This window comes from Mus musculus, chromosome 5 (genome assembly GCF_000001635.26).
Source record: "Mus musculus strain C57BL/6J chromosome 5, GRCm38.p6 C57BL/6J".
Lineage (NCBI taxonomy): Eukaryota > Metazoa > Chordata > Mammalia > Rodentia > Muridae > Mus > Mus musculus.
In genome coordinates, this window is record NC_000071.6 from 105,139,590 (window position 1) to 105,156,126 (window position 16,537).

The window sequence follows — 16,537 nt, forward strand, 5'->3', positions numbered from 1 at the left end:
ACCACACACACACACACACACATACACACACACACACACACACACTCACACAGGATGCAGCAAAAACAAAACTGAAAGTAAAGTAAACCAAGGCATTGTTAACTTGGCCAAGACTGGAAGGGGAGGTCAGAGGATGCTTAGTGTCAGAAAAGTCAGTGAGATACTCTGTTGCAGCCAAGGGACAGCAGGCTTCCACTGTGGAAAGTATTTACATTCTCTTTCTTTGGAACCCATCTCCAGTTTCCTCCAGCCTTCTAGGCACAGATAAAGCACAGTAAACCCAGGCCCCCATCAGTGTAAATGACACAATCTGGGAGGATTGCACGTGTGCTTCTCTCAGGGGAAATTCCAGGTGCTTTTTGAGTGAAGAGCTTTAATGTTTTAAACCTGTGTTTTCTAAAACAGGAACCATCACTGTCCCCTCTCCCTCCCTCCCTCCCTCTCTCTCTCTCTCTCTCTCTCTCTCTCTCTCTCTCTATCTATCTATCTCTATCTCTCTTGCTCAGATAGTCCTCTCTTCCTTTCTTACCCTCTTTCCTTCTCCAGTCCTCTCCCTGCTTCCTCCTCCCTCTCTCTGTTCCCCTTTCTTTGTCTCTACTACCCTCTCAAATTCCACTCTCCATGTCTTAAATAAACTCTATTCTATACTATACAATTGTGTGGCTGGTACTTCAGGAGGAAAGGATGCCTCAGCAGGAGCCCTCAGAGACACCACCTTCCACCTCACCATACCCCGCCTCCACCACACATATCCCTGGCTTCTTTTTTCTTTTTCAGAAAACACAACAGTCCATCTAAAAACTGTTTTCAAAGAAGTAATTAAAGAATAGTAAGTAGGAGTTGTGTTCAGGGTAGAAGCTAAGAAAACTCACTTCTGAGATGGAAGCTTAAAAATGAAAGCTTTATTTTCTGAGCCCTTAGGAAGGCAGCCAGTTTGGGATCTGAACTTTGTCTCTGATGGGAGATTGAATACTATTTGTAAAGGATGAAACACAAAGCGAGGGTGTTGGGTGGGGCTGCAGAGTGATCTATTGTGTTTTCACAGGAAGGATTAAAGAAGGAAGTACCCATTGGAGACTGGGCCATATCCAGGCACCTAGCTTCAGGGTCCTTAATTTACTCTCCTAGACATTTGGTGCAGAACTCAGAGTGATAAAGGGACAAAGGAGCAGGACAGCAGCATGGAGGTAAACTGGTACCTTAATTCTACTTCAGTGAACTCTCCCCCTATTCATCTGTTAGCTCTGCATGGCCACCTATTTGCAGGCCCAGGTAGAACTCACACAAGAGTCCACACCAGGACTGGGAAGAAGTTCATGTCAGCAGGTTCTTGGATGCCACTAAGGCCAGGGGAGTCTCTGGTCTGGAGCTCTTGTCAGTTGAGTGGCACTTCTGAGACAGGATTGAGGGGAGCAGCAGGAGCAGGGCTGCCTCTAACACTTGCTTAAGCCTTTTGTTCACTTCAGCACTCAAGTGAATCTACAAAACATCAGGATAAATCTCTATGATCCTTTGCCTGTGTTTCTCTTCTATATTATATCGAGAAAGAGAAAAAGAGAGAGAGAGGTGTGTGTGTGTGTGAGTGAGCACAGGTGTGCAAATGCACGTATTTGCTGAGGTCTTGAAAAAGTGCCTCTTACTGCTTTGCTATTCTAGCTGACAAGTGAGCCTCAGGGCCTTGCTGTCTCTGACCCCACCCCAGCCTTGGGATGACAGGCACACACTGCCATGCCCAGCTTTTCACTGAAGATCCAAATTGACTTCCCCATGCTTGCATAACAAACAGTTCACTGAATAAGGCATCTCCTTAGGTCTCCAGATATCCTCTAGATCCATCCATTTGCCCAAGAATTTCATGAATTCATTGTTTTTAATTGTTGAGTAGTACTCCATTGTGTAATGTACCACATTTTCTGTATCCATTCCTCTGTTGAGGGAAATTTTTATGAGTCCACAAGGTGTCATAGATGCACAGGCAGCTTGCACTCTCTAGTGAGCTGCTTTGGAGAGGGCTTGTCAAGGGTGCCAACAGTTATGCTCATACTGAGCTGTGTTTGTTTCTGATAAATTCTGGAAATTCCCTTCTTCAGGCTCTCTCATTTTCAGAGAACCTTAGCCATAGGAGCCAACAGGGCTTTCTAAACTACAAAGCAAACAGAAACTACAAAATAAGTTGAGCCTACATAGTTAAGGAGATTTCTACAAGTTTGTCAGATGGAAGGCTTGTATATCCCTTCCAGACTTTCACAGAAGTAGCCCATAGTTGCAGAAAGAAAATCTTTGACTTTGCTTTTTAATTGTTTTAGACATAGTTTAATTTATCTCTTTTGAAATAGGGTGATATATTCTTTGGTTTGAAAGCAGATACTGATGTGTTTTATAAAGCCAAGGATATGTTTTATAGAGCGAGTTATGATGTGGTGGGAGGGAGTGCCTCAGCAGGCCCATGCTGTGTGATTATAAAAAGACCATGTTGTGATTATAAAAAGATGAAGATAAGAGAACTCTGTTCTCTGGGTTGTGGTGCAGTGTGAGGGAAGGGGATTTCTCAGGGTGCCCATGCTGAGACATCCCTTCCCCCAGAGGGACCAGCCACAGGATAGTATAGTAGAGTTGATTCTGGTCATGAGAAGGTGGTTAAAAGGGTAGTAGAGGCAGAGAAATGAAGAGAAGGGAAGAGTAGAGAAGTAGAGGCTGGTTATGACCACGTGGAGAGAAGGGAAAGGGAGAAGAGTCCAAGAGGGCAAGAGAGAAGCAAGCAGAAAACAGGAGTAAGAGTAAGAGAGAGAGAGGAGGGGCAAGCAGCCCCTCTTATAGTGGGCCAGGGCTATGGGCTGTTTCCAGGTAACTGTGGAAAAGACTATACCAAAAGGAAGGAGAGTGGGTCATGCTTTCTGGTTGTGGACCAAGAAAGCAGGGAAGACCAACAGTGGAAGTCTATAAGCTCCAAATCGGGGAGGTATGTTTCTTCAGAGAGAGAGAATGAGCATGCCTAGTGCCTCACATTAGGACAGCAGGCTGGCGATTTGGACTGGTGACCAAGAAAAGAAAAATCAAGGGAAACAGAGTTCCACGTTCCAACTAAGGGTCAGTTAGCAACCTAGATCCTCACTGAGGCACTAAACACTTTTTCCTCTCCTCCTTTTTCTCCTCCTCCCTCTCATCCTTCTCCACCCCAGCCCTCCTCCAGGACCTCTTCCCTTCTCCTCCTCACCCTCCTCCCCTCCTCCTCCTCTTTCTCCTTCTTCTTCTTCTTCTTGGTTTTTTTTCTCTCTCTCCCCCTTGTATATGCCTTTGTCTCTCTGTATGTCTTTTTCTCTTTCTGTCTCTCTGCCTCTCTTTTTGTGTCTCTATCTCTCTGTGTTTTTTCCTTGTGTCTCTCTGTCTCCCTCTGTGTCTCTGTGTGCTATCTCTCCCTTCCTCTCTCTCTGTGCCTCTGTCTCTGTCACTGTCACTCTGTCTATGTGTCTCTGTCACTCTCTGTATGTCTCCCTGTGTGTCTCACCATGTCTCTGTGACTCTTTGTATGTATCCCCCTCTGTCTCTTTCTCTCTCTACCCCCTAAACCCCCATTATTTTACTTTTGTAGGCTTTTAACTGAGTCACTTCCCTTTCTATGACTACATGACTGACATAACTCAGCACGCACCATCATCCTTCTCACAGATGAGAAGGAAGAAGGAGCACATTCAGCATTCAGCACATCACTAGGTTTTTCTGTATCCCTGTTGAGTTAATAAAATCAACCATGATTAAAATACTGTGGGTTGTGCAATTAGGCATAACCATTAACTTTCTCATCGGATTTAAGGCCTACTCCATGAGATGGAGCCTACACATGGCATTACTAAAGAGACCCGATCCTGAATTGTTATGCCATAGGTCTAGGGTAGAATCAAATACTAATGTTCCAACAGAAGACCACAGCAATAAAGTGACTCCTTATGACATACTACTTTGCCCATGGAGCAAAGTACCCATGGGTTACCCTTGATCTTTTCAGTCTACATCAGAGATGCTTCTTCTTGCAGTAGATACAAATCAACATAGAGACCTATTACCTTTTGCAGTAGATAAAAATCAACACAGAGACCTACAACTGGTCAATGTACAGACAGGGAGAGAGTTTGGAACTCTCAATCTTAAGTGGGATATCTTCATCACACCTCTCTTCTTGGGGCTCAGTGATCTATGTGGAAGAGGAGTCAGAAAGATTGTGAGATCCAGAGGTGATGGAAGACAACAGGAAATGAATGTCTTTCAGACACAAGACTGACACACATATAAACTCACAGAGACGGTTGAAGCATGCACAGGACCTGCACAGGTGTAAGTCAGAGGGGATCCCAGTGCTGAGATGGGTCCTGAACACAGTCTCTATGCCTAACCAAGAAGCTATCTCTACCTGACATCTGCTTGAAAAGGAAACATCTTTTTTCTCCAAAAGAGTCAGTGGGTAATAAACCACACTTATGGGTAGAAACCATGCCCAGCATATGATGGTGAACACAAAAGGAGACCAATGGTATTTGTGTAGACATTTTGCCTCATGTTATTTTTAGTTTGTTTGTTTATGTTTTTATGGGTTGATGTGCTGTGTGTGTGTGTGTGTCTGTGTATTGTGGTGCCTTTTCTTCTCTTCTCTTCTCTTCTCTTCTCTTCTCTTCTCTTCTCTTCTCTTCTCTTCTCTTTTCTTTTCTTTTTTTTCCTCTCTTTTCCTATTCTAATTTGCTTCCAGGGACCTACCTCGGTGAGAACAGAAGGACACCAGCAAAGCACTTTTTCCCAACAGGCAATTTCAGCTCCTGTACACAGCCAGTTCCAAGCAGAGTTAGTATCCCTGTGATGGGCTTGCACTCCCCTTCCTGCAATGTTGATCTCAGAGCTACACTAACAGACCTGTTTCCCAAGGACTCTCTCATCTACTGAGTCCACATCTGTTCTGACTTGAACATGCAGTCTCAAAGTACATGTCCACCAAAAGCAAAGGCAAATAGTGGGCTCCTCCATTTTCTTGTGGTGCTCCAGTGAGCTCAAAGGCTGACTCAGAAGCTGCGGGGTCCAGATTTGGAGCCTGCTGCAGCAGAAAAGATGCTGTGCTAGGGAGTGTGGCCCTGGGCTTGGGAACAGTGGCTTCACCTGACACAGAACTGGGTTCATTACTTTGTGGGAACTTCACTTCCAAATGGGAGACCCCAAAACTCAAAGAAAAGTGTGGGGATCTCACTGAAAATCTGGAGTGCAATTTTTTAAAAGACTCTGACTGTCACAATTGAGGGAACCCACAGGCTCTCAACCCCTTAAAATTGGCTTCACCCTCTCCTTTATCTTATTCTCCCACTCTTGTTGACCATGAAAACTTTGGTGTCATTCTTTAATTGTTCAGGTTTCTTCTGGTATACATACTCTCATTTATGCCCCTGCCCTGCTCTGAAGGTATGTCGAGAGATTTTATAAATCTTTTTACAAACATTTTTATCAAGAATTTTCATTGTGTCTTAAAATAATAAACTTCTCCTTTTGCCTTTTTACTATGTTTTCTCAGTAGCTATTCTCTGACAGATAACAGGAAGACTGTGCGCAAACATAGACAGCTGAAAATCACACAGCCACACTGACTTTGGAAGCACTGTGGGAGGCTTTAACTGTGGAGGTCAGGGAGACAGCAGACACTGAAGAGTCACAATGACAGTTATGAGACTTCAGTGAAGTTTTCAACCAAAACCACCACCCATGCCAGGAAGCCTTTCTAGATGTGACACATAGGTATGACAGTGTAAAATGCAGTGTCTACAAGCACTCTGCAGAAGTGCCCGGGGTGTGGACACATGGCTTAGTTTGTAGATCCCTGGCCATTCAAGCCTGAGGACCTGAGATTAGATCCCCATGTGAGGCCATGTGCTGCAGGGTGCATATGCAACCTCAGTGCTAGTGTGGCAAGGCACGTGATAGAGGCAGAAAAATACTGAGAAACAAAAGAGGTGCCCTGCCTCACACAGCATGGAGAGCAAGGACCTCCACCACAGAGAGCCTCACATGAACATGCACTCATTCATACAAATGTGTGTGCACACAGCATGCACACACACATAGAGACAGAGTCAGGAAGAAAGAAACTGAGAGACAGAAAAGAGAAAGAGAAAGAGAAAGACTTTTTTAAAAATATGAAAAATACAGGATTAAGTAGCTTAATTGTCTTTGTACTTTAATTTTGTAGTTGGATACATCGTTTAAAAAAATCACTTTCCTGTTTTTCTGACACAAAGCAACTGAGTTCCTAGAAATGCCTCAGTTACAGAAGAGCTCGGTTGCTTTCAGTTTCCATGAGAATCATGTTCCAGGAAATGCCTTTCAGGGGCTGAGCTGTGTCAGGGTTGTCTCTCTGGCTGCCCAGCAACTCTGCTAAGCTGGAAGTGCATTCAGTTTGGAGGGTGAATCCTCATTGGTCAAACCCCCAGACTCACGATTGATTTCATGACACATGACAGAGGCAGAAAAATGCTGCTAAACAAAAGAGGTACCCTGCCTCACACAGCATGGAGAGCAAGGACCTCCACCACAGTGTGGCACACATGAACATGTACGCATTTATACAAACGTGTGTGCACACAGCATGCACACAGACATAGAGACAGAGTCAGCAAGAAAGAAACAGAGACAGAAAGACTTTCTATACTTCAACTGCATGTAGAGAGGCCTGCTGGTCACAGAAGCACATACACACAAACGCATGCAAACATACACAGATGCACACACAAGATCATACATGACAGTGCATAAACAGGCACACCCACACATGCACATATATACACATATGCACATACATGATCGGGAGTGGTGTAATAGGCCATCATTGCAGGTCCCTGAGTTTTGTGCCCAACACTGAAAAGAGGCTAAGGTGCCTTGTTTCCTTGGGTTTTTCAAGGGCTGTAGTCTAACCTCCCCCCATCCTGAAGCAGGCTGAGCCAGACCTTGACATTGTTGCCACTAAGGAGATTACCTAGGGTGGAGCCTTCCTCCCTAGATCACTCTGTTGTTCAGCCAATGTCACTTTTCCTCTTCAAGATACTGCTACCTCCTGGGAGGCTGCTGAGCTATTCAGGAGACTACACCCTATCCTGCACTTAGTCACTGGCAGCTGGTTCCAGGCTCCAAGAATGAATTGGTGGAAATGCCCACCCCCCCCCCCCACTTATAAGCCCATTTGCCATTAAACATTTGAGCCTTTCTCAGGAACCTTGTCTTGGCTCCATTTTTCTCTCCACCACCTAGTTTCCCCTCTTTTTCATCCCTGGCTTGCCTCCCAAGTGTACCCCGTTTCATGTGAACGGTGGGTCGGCTTCCAACACTGTAGTATGCCAACAGCATCAGACATCTCATGCTCACCTCATAGCTTCTGTGCTCCCTACTCTTCACCCTCACTCCTCCCCCATGCTCCCAACTCTTTACCTTCACTCCTTTCTTGAAGAGCCTCCAATAGTTATGCTCAGTCTTCTCCCTCATGACCTCCAGACACTGAAGCCATCTGGGCTGAATTCTCTCTGAGAGCCACTGTAGCTGACCAGCTCTCCCTCAGTGATCACAGATGTCTCTCTATTCTTCTGTACAAATCACCTCCTTATCTACTACTGATTCCTACAAGGAAAATGTATAGACATGTGACCAAATGGAAAAAAAAAACAGAAAGGAACTTTCAAAGAAATCAGTAGAAAAGTCCGTTTGACTACCACTTGTGAGAAGCATATTCTAGTGTATATTAAGATTTGGAATAAGGGCTGGTGAGATGGCTCAGTGGGTAAGAGCACCCGACTGCTCTTCCGAAGGTCCAGAGTTCAAATCCCAGCAACCACATGGTGGCTCACAACCATCCCTAATGAAATCTGATGCCCTCTTCTGGAGTGTCTGAAGACAGCTACAGTGTACTTACATATAATCAATAAATAAATCTTTAAAAAAAAAAAAAGATTTGGAATAAGCCAAGTATCAAAAAATGTGGCTCATTCACAACTAAGAAGACAGTAATGACTTCCTTCTCACAGGCTGTGTGACCATCAGCAGCCTCTGGAGCATGTCTGAGGGGAGCCTCAGTCACTGGGCCTTCTGCTCACTGTAGTGGTCAGCTGCCTTCTGCACAGCTACTGAGTTCTCATGAAGGACCAGAGCTGTCACCAGACAAGTCACTAAGTACAGTCTGTGAAAACCATACAGTCTTGGGAGTATAACATTCACACTGGAGGGTGGTCATCCTACCAGGGGCTGCAACATTAAAAGATGAAAACCTGACTCCACCCCCCCCCAACTCCACCCCCACCAATACCTCTGACTCCTTAGCTAGAAGTGGCACTCCCTGTACCCTTCCATATGTCCTGGACTAACAATAGTGATAGTATTTCTACCACTTCTGTGATAGAATTAACTTTTCCATTGAAACTACTCCACTGTTGATGGCATCCACCTAGGTTGTCACCTGAGTTCACAGACCTTTGTGAATTTTGTGAAAAGATAGGTAAATATCAAAGCTCCAACTCAGTAAGATCCATGGCTCTGAATTTGAGTCTAAGATCACAAACACTCACTGAAATGGAGTAAACCTTTGACTTCCTCAAAAATTCTGTCCTTGGACTCAACTCCACAGGATGTGGAGCCTTTCATGACATGTTTCAGTGGCAGGTGCAGAGGTCATGTGGCTGGAATTGCTGTTCTTACAAAATCTCCTCAGACAACTCACGGGCCCTCCCATAATGTGAGGAGACACCATAAGTCAGTGCTCATTGACCTAAATGACAGCTCCCCAGATACCAGCATGCTGGCACTCTGATTTTGAAGTCCCGAGGTCCAAAGCTAAGAAACAATTTTCTGTTATTTTTACATTTATCCTGTTTGTGGGATTTTTAATCCTAGCACCAAAAGACATGAAAACATGCATAGCAGTACTTATTCTGATTGTCAGAGCCTGCATGTTCAGCTTTAAGCTTCATTGCACTCTTCCGTGGGGGTCTAACATTAAACATAGGTTATCACCTCTGTTGGTCTAGGCCAGAAAAAATCCAGGATGGAGAGGAAGTAGGGACACACAGTTTCACCCTAGCTAAGGAGTCATAGTTACTGGGGAAAAGAGTCAGATTTTTAATCTTTAATGTTGCAGCCTCTGGTGGTATAACCACCCTCTAGAAATTTTTTACACCCTGGACTATAAGGGCAGCAAAATCTGTCCTTCATGGGTTTGCAAGAAAAGGTAGGAAGTTGGGTGTGTGGGGAAAAAGGGAAGGTTGGTGGAAATGGAATCATAATTGATTGTATGAAATTCTTAGAGAACAAATAAACTGATAGAAAATAAATTATCTACTTTCTTAAATCATCAAAGTTGTCCACAAAAAAATCCAAAAAACCACTTCCACATTAATATGAAATTTGGGAGGTAAAGACAGAGTTGGCAGGCTAAGCCACACTGTTTTGTTTTAAAGTCATGAAGCATATGAATATTTTCAGGACCTTGTAAATTGGCACTTCCTTTGGCTTGGTTAGAACTCCCAGTGGTCTTCTTAAGAAATAACTTCTGTATGAGAGGTACAGAGATGGTCAAAGGTTAAAAGCACTGTGTCTGGCAGAGGACATGGGTTCTGTCCCCAGCACACACATGGAGGCTTACAACCATCTCTAATTCCAATTCCAGAACATCTGAAGCCCTCTGGGACTCCAAAGGCATTACAAGGAAAAGTCCACATCTATAAAGAATAAAAAGCAAATTTTAATAATTTGTCAAAAGAAATCACTTATGTGACTTACTGAAGAAAAAAAGTGTTCTGATATTTTTTTTAGTTAATGCTATTTAATCAAATATGGGGTCCTTCATCCATGTGGAGATACATGATGCCAGCAACATATATCACATGTTCTAAGCATGAACACACATTTCAATATGATATACCAATTGTGGTGATTTAGTCCTTAAGCTAATGAATTTGAGTTCTTGATTCCCAGTTGGTAGAACTGGTTGGGAAGAATTAGGGGTGTGTCCTTGATGGAGTTGGTGTCACTGGGGTGGCCTTTGAGGTTTCAAAGACTCCCATTACTCTATAGCTCTTTCTCTCTGCCTTGTACTTGTGGATCAGAGGTAAGTAAGACCTCAGCTACTGCTTCAGGACATGCCTGCTCACCTGTGTGCATGTTCCCTGCCATCATCATCATAGAATCACCCTCTGAAACCATAACCCTCCAATAAATAATTTCTTCTGTACATTGCCTTGGTCATGGTATCTTAATACAGTACTAATAAGTTACCAAGACATGAATATTATCAAATACCTACTTCTGTATAGAAAGAAACCAGAGTACTGAATAATGTGTTACAATATTCAGTGCACAGTACCACACAGAAATATCATTTATTTATTTTTTTAAAGATTTATTTATTTTTTATATGTATGTACTCTGTAGCTGTCTTCAGACACACCAGAAGAGGGCATCAGATCTCGTTACGGATGGTTGTGAGCCACCATGTGGTTGCTGGGATTTGAACTCTGGACCTTTGGAAGAGCAGTGGGGTACTCTTGCCCACTGAGCCATCTCACCAGCCCAGAAATATCATTTATAAAGAAGGCTCACAAATCTCTGTGTCCTCGAGTCCCCATCCTGAGCCTTGTGCTAGTGAAGATGTAAGAACAGAAACCAATGAATTGCTCTAGAATGTTTGTATCATTTTTGTTTTCAGATAACTATGCCATAGAAATTTAAAAAAAAATACTTGGTTGTCAAAGACAGAAAGCTTCCATTAGGAGAGTAAAAATAACACTCTATGGACCTGTTGAAGCTTTCAGCTTTGGAGTTTCCTACTGAGGATTAAGGGAAAGGGGTTACACTGCACATTCTTAAAGTGTTATAGGCCTCCTTTTCTTCATTCCTAACCAGGAAAACACCCTTTCTACCAGTGTGATGGTTTCTATATGCTAGGCCCAGGGAATGGTAATGTTAGGAGGTGTGGCCTTGTTGTAGGAGGTGTGTCCCTGTGTGTATGGGCTTTAAGATACTCATTCTAGCTGTCTGGAAGTCAGTATTCTGCTAACAACCTTCAGATGAAGATGTAGAATTCTCAACTCCTCCTTCACCATGCCTACCTGAATACTGTAATGCTCCCACATTGATAATGGACTGAAACCCTGAACCTGTAAGCCAGCCCCAAATATATGGTGTCATTTATAAGACTTGCCTTGGTCATGGTGTCTGTTCACAGCAGTAAAACCCTAAGGCAGCCAGCAAGTATTTATGGTCTATGAGATATTGAAAGATCCCCGAGGGAGAATGTGATCCACCAGCACCCACAGAAGTGATGTCAGGTCATTGGTTTCATGATATGAAAGGGTTTTCCAGAGTCTGCTATGGACTTCAGTTTTGATTTGGCAAAACAAATAGTAGCTTAGAAGTTGACCTCTTGGGCAAATGGCTCTTGACACTTCCACTTTCTGTCTGAGTTGGATTTGCATGCTCTTCCATTTCAGGAACCTTCATGTTTTCACACAGAAAGTCAGCAAAACACACTCAAGATAAAACAGGAAATCTGGAGTAACTATGCCAAAGAAAATTAATGTAGATTCAGCCATTCAAGACACTTAATAGGATATAAGTAAGACATAGCTCTGTTGTGGCTATATCTATGATAGTGAAGGTGACTATATGCACATTGGGCATTGTTTGAAATGGGTAGAATTAGCTTCAAATGTAGTTTTGACCCAACCTCGGGAAGTATTCAGCTGATACTTTGGTACAATTATTATGAAAAACCTCAGTGGTTCAAATATATTGAAATCACGTGTTATTTCTAATGACTTGAGACCTCATCAATTCTTGTTGCTAAGAAATTACTAATTTATCTTGAAGACTAACCGACTGTATTCAAAACTTCAATCCAAGGGAGGTCAGTATAGCTGCTAATCACCAACAAGTGAGGGAGGAAATTATATTCTGGTCAGGCCATACTTTGATCACTGAGGCATGCTGTCAAAAAAAAAAAAAGTCACGTACTTTTAGCAAATTTTTCCTCAGAAATTTGCAAGAAATGACTAGAAGTAGTTTCCATAGATACTTAACAGGATGCCTTTCTCTGAAGGGATATAAAGGTACATCTGTGTACATGTGCACATGGGAACGTAATGTATCGAGACTATTTGGTATTGCTGTATGTGTATGTATTTAGAGCTGACCACTAATGACTAGATAATCTAAGACCCGGATCCTGCTTGGAGAACACTGATTCTCCCTCTCAGCAGCATTGATTGCCTATAGATATTCATCTAGGTGGTGGGCTTTTGAAATTCCCCTAATGTGGCAATCTTCCCTGTGAGGATTTCCTCCCATAGTGCTATGTACACTGCCAGGGATAAAAGCAGTCAGTAGTCCTACCCTGAGCTTGCTAACATCTTTCTGACAGCTGGAAGACAGACTGGAGCTCCTCAAACCAACCACAGAGCACCATCAGTACAATAGCAGCAGCCACAGCAAAAGAAACAAGAGCCCAGGCTGAGCAAAATCTGTACTACAGAAGAAAGGAGCAGGCAGCAGGCTGCAAAGACTATAGCAGTACCCAGAACTGCTAGAATCCTGTGACAAGTATCTGCAGAAGGCTTAGGCTTGGGCAGTGTTTCCTGCTTAGTCTTACTTTCTTTATATGTTCACATTCAGACAATCTGGACCCAAGTGATCCTGAAATCTGTCTTCTGACTGGAACATCATACCCTGTGGCATGTGTATACATGTGCATGACCACGACTGAATGAAAACATATAACTTTTTGCAGGAAAAAAAGACTGACCAGGCATTGACTAAACCTGAGAAAAAGTACCTCAAAGCCTAGGGCTTCTCCCTCTATCTAGAGTTCACTGAAGCTTCAGGACTTGTCCTACAATTGCAGGCCAGGGGACAGGCTTTGCCTCAGCCTCTGCTGCTATTCCTGCTGTCTACTAACAAGAATTCATTTAAAGATCCAGACTTCCCGCATCAGCAACCAGGGTTGCCATCACACTTCTCACAATGGTACTGGATCTCTGCTAACAGCCACGACTCTCAAGAATTCAAATGCACTCCAAATGTATTGGTGAATGCCTGTGGCAATCAGTTTTATTCCATTTAAAATGTTAAACCTGAGTTAGTAATCAAACATCTTATTTTAGACTGTCTATGAGTGACAGTTGAGGCATTATCATCCCATGTAGCATAACTCAGTTTATTATATACATATATCCCATCATCTGAGATATATGTATATAATAAACTGGCCAGGTAGTATATCCTCAACTTCTATAAGTAACATCTATGTCTTGAGGTGGCAACAGATGTTTAATTGGACCTGATATCCATAGAATAATAACAAAATAAAGTAAAATTTGATTTGATATCTGCCTACCTCATATTTTGAGAAAGTAGCTGACATACTCCAGTAGGAGATACTCACTGCTAAACACTCCAGCAGGTCAGGAAGTGTGTGTGTGTGTGTGTGTGTGTGTGTGTGTGTGTTTGTGTGTGCGTGTGTGTTATACTGAGATATGGAGAGTATATGTTTGAGAGCTCTGACATCTCAGTAGATACACTGGGGTACACAATGTATCTACCACCTGTGTTTTTAAGGACTGAAATGTTTGAAGTCATAATATATCTTTTACATTTGCCTTCTCTGTACATTTGAGAAAATACTCACAACTAACACACTTATTTCTTGTAGACTTGGCCACAATAGAAAATGTTTGGTCCTTTGATGGCTTTGCTTTCTAGAAAGTATCTAATACAAACCCTGTAAATGCTACCTTCCTTCCATCTAAACATGTGATAGGATTCCCCCCTGTTCTGCCTTCTCAGTTCACAGCTCTTCTCCTCTCCCTGTTGAAGTATCTCAGTCATTGCAGATATCCATTCTCCTTCCTCACATTATGCTCAGTAAAGACAGTGTTCTTCCTTTCCTCATTGGTGATTGACGTTAGACTTGTTCCATTTTTCTTCCCATAACTATTATTGCCATTTACAGTGGCTTCAGCATCCACATATTGACCAACCCAGCATACTGACAACTCAGCTCTTGTAGTTTCACTCTTCCAAAACCATTTTTAGGCACCAGACTAGAATCCCAAACATTAACAAGGCCTGATGTTTAATTTTATGCATTAAACTGTCAGGACCACACCTGATACTATACTTGGTAAAATTGTTTTCTTTTTCTTAATATTCCTGTGTCTGCTCCTGTCATTCCCAGACAGGGGCAAAACTAGTTGGAGTCCCTCAACCCAGGGGAGAGTCAGGGCTCTGGTACTCTGGTGGCCAAGGAGTCGGCACATGACAAACATACACGAACACAAGAGAATGCTGAATCTGAGTGTAATTTCTCAAAGCAAGCATCAGGCTTATATAGTCATTACAGAAGAAAACAAGGAAGTTAGGTGATACATCAGTCAAGATACATTGAGGTCATCCAAAGCATAATGACTCTGTACACAAAACAGAGAAATGCATACATAAAAACTCCCAGGAAACAGGCAGTTTTTGCAACTGACATAAAAATAACCAGCCCTATCTAAAGTCAGCTCTTCTTAGGAGCCAGTTGCTTGGGCAGTTGCCTAGCCACAATTCCAGTCTATTGTATAACCCACCACCAGGGAACCCTTAGTAAACACCCAATTATGCTATGCCTCTGGGGCTTGTGAAAAACATGCACCAGGGTGGTTGTGGTCTAGATAACTTTGTCATGAATAATATAATACTATTGCTCTTCCTTAAACCACAACACACCTTCTTCCTGGACCATTGTAAATTCCTGCATATGGGAGTGACTTAGCTGTTCTTCTAAGTATTTGCTCTACTTCCTTCTATTATGAAATGTAGTGTGCCATACATGACTGTAATGAGAATTCTAAGCTTACTTTGTTGAACTTACCCTGAAATTTCTAACTCTAACCAGTAAACTGCAATGCCTGATTTCTTTCACTATCTCTCTATCAACACTCCAGGCATTTCATCTGAATGAGTAACATTCTTATGAAATTCAAAAGTTGAGGGTTGGCTCAATGGTTAACTAGGATGTTGGAACACAGGTAGAGGCCAGAAAAATGTCAAATCTAACTTGGCTATTTGTCAAACATTCCTTGGGGACACCTATAATAAACAATACTGAAAGAAAGCAAGCAAAACCCTTTATCAACTATCTCAAGGAGAAATCTGGACAACATCCATGTTAAGACATACCAAGGACCTCCAGGAGACCCAGTTTCAGTGAAACTTTTTGCCTCAGGACTGTGGCCATGTTTTTGGACTTGTCACTGAGACTCCACTGGACTGGGTGTGGCAATTCCCCATCAAGGGATCTAGTTCTGAAAAGATCTGATTCTGGCCACTTCAGTGAAGTCACTACCTAAATGCAAGAGTATGCCAGTCCAATCAACACAAGTTAGACCAGCCTCTGAAGGGGCAGTGGGGATAATTATAGGAAAGGCAGAAAGAAGACTCAAAGACAAACATTATAATGGTGAAGGCTGCAGGGGAATAGCATATCAGCCTCAAGTTTATTTATTTATTTATAAGCCTCCTTATATTCATCAGTACGATGGGAAACAAAGACAAAAGGTAGCAGAAACAATGGCTGATGTACCCATCCAGAGGCTTCCCTGTTCCTTCGACCAAGATTCATAAAATGTTCATCACCTTGCCTTGAGCCTCAAGTGCATTTCTTCTTATTGTGCCTTGACTCAGTAGGCCTGGAATTCTGCCAGTAGACACTGACCTGCCTTGGCTCTGCCTGGCAGGCAGAAGCAAACAAAATGGCTTCCAATAAAACAGCACCAAGACCTCTCCTTTTCACTGTTCATTCTTTTGAACATAACATCTTACAAGACATGAAGACAGAGGAAGTAAGCTTCTCCAAGATTCCAGTAATCATAGGAATGTCTACAATATAATTTTGAAATAATAAAACTAAGTATTTTAAAAATAAGATCATACTGTTTTAAAATAATATTTTCTGGATATGATGGGGGCTTGACAATAGTTATGATTGTTGGCACAAAATACACACTATCAAGCCAGTCAACATCCAGTGTGGAGAGGCAGTGAGCTCATGAGACCCCACCCCTAGCTGAGGAACTACTAGCATTTGATATGTGGTCACTGGGAGCATGTGTTTTCTATGGAGGTGTGCGTCATGATAAATTGTTCATGGTCTGGTAGATGGTGTCTAATGCCCAGGGACATGAGGCCAGCATTAATTTATTCAGAGTATGAGGAAGAGGAAGTAGTGGAGGAAGAGAAGAAGACATGAAGTTTGTAGGGGTATTGCAGGATGTCTTAGAGGAGCTGCGGCGGGTACATTCTAAATACATTATATTCATTAATGCACTAATAAGGGTCCTTGGGTCTCTTTACTCATATGGCCCATTATCAATGTTAACAGTACATTCCTTTAAATCTTACTTGTAAATATGTATATGTGTAACCTGGGGATATGTAATGGAAATACCAGGGGTCCTTGGGGGTCAGAAAAGGAAGTCAGATCCTTTGGAGTTAG